The sequence below is a fragment of the Callospermophilus lateralis genome, unplaced genomic scaffold (assembly GCF_048772815.1).
Source record: "Callospermophilus lateralis isolate mCalLat2 unplaced genomic scaffold, mCalLat2.hap1 Scaffold_268, whole genome shotgun sequence".
Classification (NCBI taxonomy): domain Eukaryota; kingdom Metazoa; phylum Chordata; class Mammalia; order Rodentia; family Sciuridae; genus Callospermophilus; species Callospermophilus lateralis.
Window position 1 is genome coordinate 312,116 of NW_027513428.1, and position 10,248 is coordinate 322,363.

At 38.7% G+C, this 10,248-nt stretch overlaps 1 pseudogene; it reads right to left on the minus strand.

Annotated features, from left to right (window-relative positions):
• Positions 1 to 1,874: 1,874 nt before the first annotated feature.
• Positions 1,875 to 2,630, minus strand: LOC143640440 (2-aminoethanethiol dioxygenase-like; annotated as a pseudogene).
• Between the last annotated feature and the right edge of the window lie 7,618 nt (positions 2,631 to 10,248).

A 10,248-nucleotide genomic window follows, 5' to 3' on the forward strand; every position in this document is an offset into this window, starting at 1 on the left:
AGCTGCTTCAGATTGCCCTCAAGGCTTTTTAACCCACACTAGCAGGAAAAATACAATAAGGTAATTTTTGCAGCCCTGGAGGAATTGCATGGTATTATGCCTGTGTCAGGATTTACAAAATGTTTTCAGTGGCATGTGGTGTGGCATCTTTTCTGTTTAAGAGGAAAAATTTATTCTTCAAGAATTTGCTTTTTCATACTATTTTAAAAATTGTAAAAAAAAAATATTATTTACTCTGGGTCTCTGTAACCTAGTGTGCATCAAGAGGGAAAGGCACATATTGTTCCTTTATAGAGGCAACACTTTTCAACAATAGTAGTAAATCACTTTATTATGAATATTAGAACTCTACTGCCACATGACCAAGTCAATCAAGAGGGCTTACATGACAGCTGGGCAAATTTTAATGTGTTTAGTTCTGCAGTTCATTTTTATGAAAAGTTATGTGAAATAAAAGAATCCTATAAATAGTAAAAGGAGGTAAATAGTGCTCTATGGCTTAATTAAATGGTGTTAATACATTTGTACATAAGGTAAAGTTTCTCTGCCTACAAAATGGACAAAAAAATTCTAGAAATAGCACAACTGTTTATATTAAGAGTTGAGAGCAGGAAATACTTCATTCTAAGTTTTGGTGCCCTAAATAGCTAGTAATACAGCTATTTTTTTTCTTTAGGCTAGATCAACCATTCCTTCCACCTCTTCATTCTACTCCTTCCTACAGAAATCCACATCAAATGAAAGAAATTTACAGCACACTATTATTTGAGGATAAAGGCTAAGGCAACACTTCTAGCAACCCAGCTAGAACCACAGCCCTCTGGAACAGTAGAGTTCCTGGGAGAATGTGAAACAGCCATCCAAACAATATTTGCCTAATTTTACAGAAAGATACTGGAAATAAAAGGGGCATGGAATTCAACAGTTGGCTAGAGGTGTTTTACATTCAGTTGTTTGGAAGAATAACCAATTTAGGTTCTCTGAATCTTCTGGTTAGAAAACACAGGATTACATTATCAACTCTTAAAGTACATTGAGACAAGAAAAAAAGTTACTTGAGGATAACATGGTCTTTGCATTTAAGGTGAATCTGCAATAAGAGACCTGCTCAACTCACAGATCTGGAGATTCTTGGGGGAAGATGAGCCCTAAGTGACCAGCTGTCACTGAGATATACAGGTGATTACTTAGTAGATGCCTGCCAAGGTAAACCAGATATGGCTACCGGGCAAGCCTAAGAAAGAGAATAAATCTTGTCCTTGACATGCATAGTTGTTTTTACAGTGATACCCAAATTCTGAAAAGATGATTGACTTTTACAGGGAATTAATTAGACAAGACAGCTCACTTTCAAAGTAGCTCAACTCTTAGAATTTCCTCTGTAACAATGAATTGAACTACAAACACTTCAAAACACTGGATCATGCTCAGTCAATAAGTTAAAACTATGAGGATCAAAAGGTTATAATGGCAGCAGTGAAAGACAAATCCTATTTACCAAAGAGTTGGGATTAAGATAATCATTTAGTATTTTCTGTACAGAATGGGTTACCAAGGAAGAATATTTTCATTATGGCTATAGGGTGAAGGCCTTTCAAAGTCCCTTGCCCACTCCCACAAATCAAATCCCCAGTGGCAATGAAAGTACCAGGATACCTAGCCTCCCTCCTACCCTGCCCCCAAAACCATACCAGGTGTCTGTAGTCCAGTCGCCCCTGCTTCACAACCTGCAGAGGAATCAGCTGCTGCTCACTTCAGTAAATCCAATACTAAGGATAGGGGGGAGAGAGAGAGCTTTTGTGCAGGGCCACAGCCAGCCAGGCTGATAAGGGTATGGCATGTCTTCTGCCCAATGTTCCAGGGCGCCATTTGCTTCAAGGGAAGACCTGGAGACCTGAATAGGGCTCTCCCTAGCACAAGAAGTCTTCAGCCTGAGGGGTTTACAGGAGCCACACCTCTCAGGGCAGGTCATTCTCAGAGCCAGAGGCCTCCTTGGGTCTGGTAATAGTGGCAGTCACAGCCATCCCTCCAGGTTGTAGGGTGGGGCCAGGATGTCCAGGAAGGCAGCGGGTCCATCCACCACGTAGATCTGTTGCAGCTTGGCCCTGTGAGGCGTGAGGATGCAGAGGCCGCTGACTTCAGTGTACTCAGCCATAAAGTGCCAGCACTCCTGGCCAACCGCCTCCCAATCTAGGGCCTGAAGTGGGGGCTTGAACTACTGCTCTGGCAGCAGGGACCATGGTTGCTGCCCGCTCTCCGCCTCCAACTTGTCAGTACAGCTGATGTGCACTTGCCATAGAGGACCTTGAGCTTATCCTGCATGCCAGGGTGGTCGTGCAGCGGGATGGACGTGCAGCTCTCCAGCAGGAATACTCCAAGGCTGAAGCCATCTGTCTCCTAGACATGCATGTAGGTGACCGGCGGCAGATTGGGCAGCAAGTTGTGCGACAGCGATTGGGGCGTGGCCTTATGCGGGGCCATGTTGAGTCCTTGGCATGAGCCTGGGTCAGCAGACTTTTCAGCTTGCTCTTGTTTTCCGGGAAGCCAGGCGGCATTGCTACCTCGGAGCCAAACGCTGAGCCAAGATCGGCAGTGCAGTGGCTGTCCCCGCTGCCTTGAGAGTGAGGCATGCCCAGTTAGTGATCAGTTAGGTCAGGGAAGACGTGTTGTCTTGGGTCTGCTTGGCTGTTTCTTCGTGTGCTGTGCCGGCTCCCTGCTTTCCTCTGACCTTTGCGGTCCATGGCGGCTGCCACGATGGCTAGTAGCCCTGGACTAAGTGGAAGGCCCCTTGCAAGGATCTTCCTGTGGGGTTCATAGTATGCCAGCCACCGTCACTATTAAATATTTTAAAAATAGGGCCTAGCACCTAAGGAATGCTCATTAAATGTTTATTGGTGATGAATTCTATTTATTTGCAAACATATATATTTAGCCCTACATATTGTTCATAGACCCCTAGTGGCATTGCATAAATCATTTTTCTCTGTCTTGCTATGGGTTTGTTGGTGTGAGGCAGCTGTTGGGGATGTTTCTGCTTTGAAGATCCAAAGTCTCCTTTAGGTGCAAAATCAAAATCCCAAGATCTAGACATCAGGTCAAGTATGAGGCTACAGATCTGGGATATAGTATTTTGTTATTTCACCCAATTCTGCAAAGTATTTGGAAACTGTTGCTGCCCCACCTCGATCATAAGGGAACATGCTGACATGATGGGGATGGCAGGTTGGGAAGATAGATGGCTCTTGGGTCTTTAACCACATGCATCATCATGACACAAAATTATCCAACTCTGGACTAGTCCTGTTTCTGAGCAACTCCCTATGTTGAAATCTCTCTTATTTGGGGCTTCTGCTACTGGGAGTTGAATGCATGCTAAGCAATCCTGATTCCCAACTGCTTACAGGATATAGTAGGAGTTTCTTATAAATTGTATTGGAAGACCTGAACTGCCCCATGTTGCCAGCTTCACTTCAGCAGTTTTCTCCGTTTATGTACTATCTACCCTTCCTCTGTGTGCTCCAGACTCTATGTCTGGTTTGAAGTTTTGTAAATATGCTCTCCCTCATTCTCACCTACTGCCTTGTCTGCTAGATGTTCGTCTAACCCCACCCCTACCCATTTTTAAGGTTGTTAAGAATGCAACATGAGGTGCACTCTCTTAACAGATTTTTTATTTATATAAAAGCTGGTTAACTCTAGACACAATGTTATAGAGGAGATCTCTAGAACTTATTCAGTTGAAACCTTATACCTATTTAAATCAGCTCCCTACTTACCTCTCCCTGCAGACCCTAAAAACCACTATTCTACTCTGTACTTTTGTAAATTTGACTGTTTCAGTTGTGTCATATAAGTGAATCATGTAGTATCTCTCCTTTTGTAACTGGCTTATTTCACTTAATATATTGTTTTCAAGGTTTATACATGTTTTTAGATATTTTAGGATTCCTTTCTTTTTGAAGGTGGCATAATATTCTAAATGTCTGTATACACATTTTTTTATCTATTTAGCCACTGATTGACATTTAGGTTATTTGACATCTTGACTACTGTGAGTAGTGCTAGTCTTTTGATTTTTTATAACAGTCATCTTGTCAGGTTTAATGAAGGATAAAAGTCATGTGGTCCTATCAATAGCTACAGAAAAATCAGTTCATATTCTTTCATGATAAGAATTTTCAACAAATGAGGATCAGAACATAATTAGAGGTTATATATGACAAATCCACAGCTAATATCATATTCAATTGTGAAAACTGGAAAGATTTTCTTCTAATATCAGAAACAGTATGCAAAGGATGCTCACTCTTAACTTTTCTATTCATGTTCAGCACAATACTAGAAGTCCTTGTGGGAGCAAATGGGGGTTGGGGGAAGAAAATACATTTGATTAGGAGATAAAATTGATTCTGTTTGTGGATGATATAACCTGAAAGAAAATCCTTGGGGGACTGGGGCTGTAGTTTAGTGGCAGAGCACTTGCCTAGCATTTGTAAGGCACTGGGTTCGATTCTCAGCACCACATAAAAGTAAACAAATAAAATAAAGGAATTTTGTTCACTACAAGTACAAAAAAAATTATTAAAAAAGAAAGGAACAAAAAATCTTTGGGCTGGGGTTGTGGCTCAGAGGTAGAGCACTCAGCATGCGTGAGGCATGGTGTTTTATCCTCAGCACCACATAGAAATAAACAAATAAAATAAAGATATTGTGTCCACCTATAACTAAAAAATAAATATATTAAAAAAACTCACATACACCACAAAAATCTGGTAGAACTAATACATTAATTTAGAAAAGTTGTAGGATTAAAACACAAAGAAACAAAGAGCTGTCACATTTCTATGTACTAATAACAAATTATCTGAAAGGAAAATAATACCATTTACAATAGCATCAAAAAGAATAAATTATCTAGGAATAAACTAAGGAGGCAAGAGACTTGTACACTGATTCTGCAATATGTTGATGAGAGAAATTGAAGAAGACACAAACAAATAGACATGCCTCATTCATGGATTGGAAGACTTAATGTACAATAAGTATACTACTCCAAACAACCTACAAGTTCAACACAATCTTTATCAAAATTCCATTTGAATTTTTACACAATGAAAAATAATTTAAAATTCAAGTAGAAAAACAACTGACTGTGACCAGCCAAATAAGTCCTGAGTAAGCAGGACAAAGCTGGAAGCATCACATTACCTGGCCTCAAAATATGCTACAAAGTACTAGAAAGCACAATAGTATAAAACTGGCATAAAACAAACAATGAAACAGAATAGAAAGCCCACATATTTACAGTCTTTTTTTGACAAAGGTACCAAGAACCCAGAGGGGAGAAGGACTATCTCTTCCATAAATGCTGTTAGGAAAATTATGTATCTACACACAAAAGGATGAATTGGGTCCTCATCAACAATTACATTCATTGATCAACTCAAAGGTGGCATATATATGGATATGCCACAAGGAAACCCATTCTGCTATATAATGAATATGCACTAGTCAAGATAGACTCAAATTGGGGAAATTTGCAAAATATATCTACTTTTGAAATTTCAAATAAGGATATATTACAGTTTCATATTACAAATATTATGGTAAAACAATCAACTTCAGAAGGACTAAAGATAAATGTACCAGAAAGTATAAAACCACAGGGAGACAATATAAGAGGAAAAGTTCTATAACACTGATAAGGGCAATGATTCTTTCAGATATAATTCCAAAGAAAATGTCATCAAATGGAAAAAAAACTTCACAGCAAAGAAAATGATTAACAAAGTGAAGAGAGAAGCCACAGATTGGGGGAAAGCATTTACCAACCATATATCTGACAAGTGTATTACCCAAAATATATAAAGAACTCAACAGCAAGAAAACATGACTTGATATTTTTAAAAAATGGGCAAAAGATTGAAATGGACATTTCTCAAAAGAAGACCTGTAAATGTCGAATAGGTACATGTCGAATGAAAAAAGATGCTCAATGTCACTAATCATCAGAGAATGCAAACTAAAACCACAATGGGCCATCACCTCACTGTAGTTAGAATGGTCACTGCCCAAAAGTTGAAAAATAAGAGGTGCTGGGGAGGGAGCAGAGAAAAGGGAATCTTTGTGTATTGTTGGTGATTGCTTAATTGTGTCTGTCTTTTCTTGCGCTACTTTCCTTTTTTAGTAACTATGTTATCTTGAACTGTATTTAAATGTTTTAATTACTCATAAATTTTCTTCTGAGGTCTGCAGGAGTGGACTTTCAAAAGAATGCTGTGCCCAAGTGTCCAGGGTCTGGATATTGTTAGTTTTCTCTTGCTCTGCAGTATGATTTCCTGAACCTCATGGTTTTTCAAAACTTGTGGTTTAATAAACCCAGATCTGATACACCAGTGATTGTAGACATGAGCAGATCCACTCTTTGTTAGCACTTAGATAAAATCCAGTACCTGTAGTTTGAACTGATGTGTAGGTGACCATCCTATCCATTTCACCTTAGTTTTTTTTTTTTTTTTTGAAAAAAAATATGGTTTTATTTTCCCTTAAGGTCATTCACTGCTTTAGGATCTGATGAAACATGTAAAAATACTTGTTGGTAAAGGCAGGATTTTCTTTTACTTTCATGAATACACTTCCATCCTGCTCCTACTTTGTGTTTTACTCATATAACTAAATTATATGCTCCAGAATAAGCTGTCCTCTAATCTGATTGCTTTGTCTTTTGTAGTCCTGGATTTTATTTCCCTGATTCTAAATGTATGACTGAGGCAGAAGAAGCACTGCTAGGAGGACTTGGCTCTTGTGGGTTCAGCTCTGGTTCTCTAGTCAAGAAGCAGGTTGCAGGAGTTACAGAGCAGAGCTTACACATTTTCAGAAGCAGATGCAGTTTAAGTAACAAGATTTGGTTGTTTATATACTGAAATCAATATATTTTTGGTATGTTTTCTATATTATTTACTTATTGACAATCATTTTCAAATTCTTTTTAAGATGCATGTTGTCTTAAATTTTGAGACTGCAGAGTTTTCTGAATATCTTCATAAATATTTAATGAGCTGTTAGCAAAGGTCCCATTAAAACTGTGTGGTAAGTAAACATGAATTTGAACTGGAAATTAATAATTGTTATTGACAGACTAAAGAGATGGATATGAAATGTCAAAAAGAATACTTTTTTAAAAAGTACTGCATTTAAATTTCAAGCAACACTGAATAGTTTTGAGTTATATTGTTTTCTCCTCTCTCTTTTTTTAAAGGAAGTATAAAAAATTACTCCTTTCTGAATTGAAAACAGTTATGATTGATTCCAACTACTGCATGAAGATTCTAGGTCATGCCAAAGATTATTCTGTGAATATTAAGAAAAGAAGGAAAAATGAAGGAGAATCTGTAAGACAAATGGGACCTAAAACTTATGAAATTATTTCAGCAGTTGATAGAGAGTTATAGCAATAATTCCTTTAAAATATATTGTTTAGAGATTCTTTATCTCATTTCTGTATGCCTAATACTGGAATTTCTCTCCCCTCCCATTTACTAAAGGTTTTTCTTCAAAAAACAATAATTAAGCACAAAAGCATTCATGTCTCTCTTTCTCTCTGTTTAAGGAATAACCCTCATGGGAAGCTGAACATCTCAAGGGCTATCATTCAGGAGCCACCTAGAATAAAGTGGCTGTGATCCCAAGGCAATTTTCAGGTATGAGTTTCTAACAGTAATAATAGACAGTGTAATGCTTCTATTCAGCTTTTATTTTCCAATGAATAAAATAGTTTAATACATCTTACCAGATAGTTGAAAGTGAGTTACTGATTACAGATGGTTTATTTGGTTATTTTTCTGACTAATAACATTTATTTTTCCTCTATGAATATTTTAGATATTTTAGCTTTTTTTGGTCAGCTTTAGTGAAAGCTTTAGTGTTTCAAGTGCAGGGATTTTTGTGTGACCGTATGTGTGTGTGTGTGTGTGTGTGTGTGTGTGTGTACAGTTTTTGGACTGTACAGCTTTGTTGGGGAATACATCACATACCATGCAATTCACCCACTTGAAGTGCACAATTCATCAATTAACTGTTATTGTTGTGGTAAAATCCACATAACATAAAAGTAATCATTTGCTCATTTTAAGTGTGCAGTTTAAGTGGCATTGAGTACACTTACACTATTGTGCATCTGTCACCAATATCCATCTCCAGGATGCTTTCATCTTAAGAAACTGAAGCTCCACACCCACTAGACACTCTCTTCCATTCTTTCCTCCTCCATGCTCCCAGCAACCAACCATCCTACTTGGGCTTCATGAACTTGACTACTCAAGGTGCCTGGTATAATTGCCTGAATGCAGTCTTTGGCCTTTTGAAACTGTCTTATTTTACTTAACTCAGTGACTTCAACATTCATCCATTTTAGTCTGTGGCCAGCGCAGATGGTGTGAAAGGTTTGGTCATGCAGCAAAATCCTCAGGGAGTTTAAATTAAAGACACAGACACCATTTTATTTTTAAACCAGCTCCTGGATGGCTCCTCAAACCCTCAGTTTCAAGCTCCCCAAGGGGGTAGCCAGGTTTTACTGAAGATGAGAGAGAGAGAGAGAGAGAGAGAGAGAGAGAGAGAGAGAGAGAGAGAGAGCCTGATAGGGAGAGGGCTTTTATTGGAGAACAAAGGATTCCGGGGAAAATCCCATCCAATGAAGGTCAAGGGGGGCAGTGTGGCAAGGTCAGGTGCGATGATTGAATCTTTGGGGCAGTGGTGAGACATGCCTCCACATGGACAAACTTTTGAACCCAAGAAGGGTGGGGAAGGCTCTGCCACATTAAAAGTGACTGAGCACCTCACACCCAGCTGGGGAGGAATCTCAGTCATGTGCAAGGATGGTATCCCACAGTCGATGTTGTAGAGTGGGACCAGGTTTTTTGTAAGGCCAAGTAGTATTTCAATGTATGTGTTCACAGATCATGTGGTGCATGTGCAGATCAGTTTATTGATCCATCCATCCATCTATCCATCCAAGGGCTTGAGTTGCTTTCATCTTTGGGCTATTGTGAAAATACTGGGGCCATGAACATAGGTGCATCTCTTTCAATTGATTTTTTGAAGGCTTTCAGCTATACACCCAGAAGTAGAATTGCTAGTAGTTAAAGTTTTAAAGAACTGTTGTACTATTTTCTAAAGTGGCTGCACCAATTAACAGTACCCTTAATAGGTCTATAATTTTAAACACACAGAATCCTAAAGACCTCAGCCAATATTAAAGTTCCAGTGACTTCTAAATGAAATGTCTTCTGAAAGCATCATATCATGAGTATTCCAAGTCCAAGTAGCCCCTGGTCTACCAACTCTGTGACAGTGGGAATTTTACCCCAGCATGTACTTCGCACCATGCCCCAGTGAAGCCTTGCATGTGGAAGAGGTCAAGGTTTATCTGTTGCATAATTGTTTCTATGGACAATGACCTTAGAGCTTAATCATGTCGCACTTGTCAGAATAGCTGGCGACCAGTACCTGAGGTAGCATTGTGGAAACCGGGGTATCATGGGACCCTCTTGTCTGTCTTTATAGCATGTGTTTGAGGCAAATGACAGCTCTCCTTGTTGGTTTGCATCAGTTCACTTTAGTCCTCAATGAATAGAAAAGTATTGACATTCCCTGTGCTTCTAGAATGCAGAGTGGTTTTAATTTAGAGAGACTAATGATAGTGTTAATCTTACCCTTCATTCCTAAACCCAGCCCCTTTCCTGCCCTGCATCCTGTGCAGTCTGGCTTCTCTTAACCTACACAAGGAGCTGTGAAGCCTGGGAACCACAGAGCTCAATGTTCAACTGCTTAAAGAAGGGAGCATCATTCTTCCAACCTGGAAAACAGTCCTACAATTTAAAAGCAGAATTCCATTTTCCCCAAGGACACTTTCAGTAAACCAATCCCCGCCTCAAAAAAAAAAAAAAAAAAAAATATATATATATATATATATATATATATATATATATACACACACACACACACAGAACAGTTTATTGATCTATCTATCTATATCCCTATGTGTGTGTGTGTGTGTGTGTATATATATATATATATATATATATATATATTGCAAATTAAATGCCCCCCAAGAGCTTGAGTTTTAAAAGACTTCAAAGAAATTCAAACGTCTTCTCCCATCCAGGAATTTCAAATTCCAGTCTTCATACTGGTAAGTTGGCCTCAAGTAGGTTTTAAAAAAAGAGGGGAAAAATAGGAGCCTTTTATTCT